Genomic DNA, 729 nt, shown 5'->3' with positions numbered 1-729 from the left:
GAGATTATCTTAAAAGGATCCAGTGAAAAATAATAAGGTACATAGATAAGAATGACAGCATGCTTTTTGATGGAAACAATGCAAACCAGAAGATATTCTTACCAGTACAGAAAAATCTTAGAATAATTTAAAAAAAATAAACAAAAATGCTTATAACCTGGATTTCTAAATCAAATAGTAAAATCTTTCAAATATGAAGGTGAAATAAAGCCTTTTTCAAGCCTAGTATAAAAATCTCAATCATTTACAAATATAAAAATTCATAGCACCAATAATTTATTGACCAATGAGTTAAACATTAAAGATTCAAATTAAGTTTAATATTCTTAGATTCTTGTTATTCATGACAAAGCTATTCTTAGATATAGTTAACAAATTTGGCATCATTTTATTCTACTAATCGTATTTTTCAGATAAAAAGCTTATTGACAATTTTCCAAGACATTCTGGACTGACATGATGGTCTAAAAAGAAATGTTTCTCATAATTTTCTTCAGTGGCTATACCCTGAGGACACAAAACTGGGTGTTGTGAGTAGGTAAATCCATAGTGGAGGAGAGGTGGGAGGTGTAAGGCATATCTTCTTGGAACAATAATTTTGTTAAAAAAAAATTTTTTTAGAAAAGGAACATAAAACAAAGCAGCACCCTATTATATGAATAACAATATCAGGTAGTAGAATTTAAAATTCACATTGCTTTTAAAGAATACACAAGATAAAGATAAGCT

This window comes from Rhinolophus ferrumequinum, chromosome 5, assembly GCF_004115265.2.
Source record: "Rhinolophus ferrumequinum isolate MPI-CBG mRhiFer1 chromosome 5, mRhiFer1_v1.p, whole genome shotgun sequence".
Classification (NCBI taxonomy): domain Eukaryota; kingdom Metazoa; phylum Chordata; class Mammalia; order Chiroptera; family Rhinolophidae; genus Rhinolophus; species Rhinolophus ferrumequinum.
The sequence above is the reverse complement of the archived record's forward strand: the minus strand, read 5'-3'. Positions refer to the sequence as shown.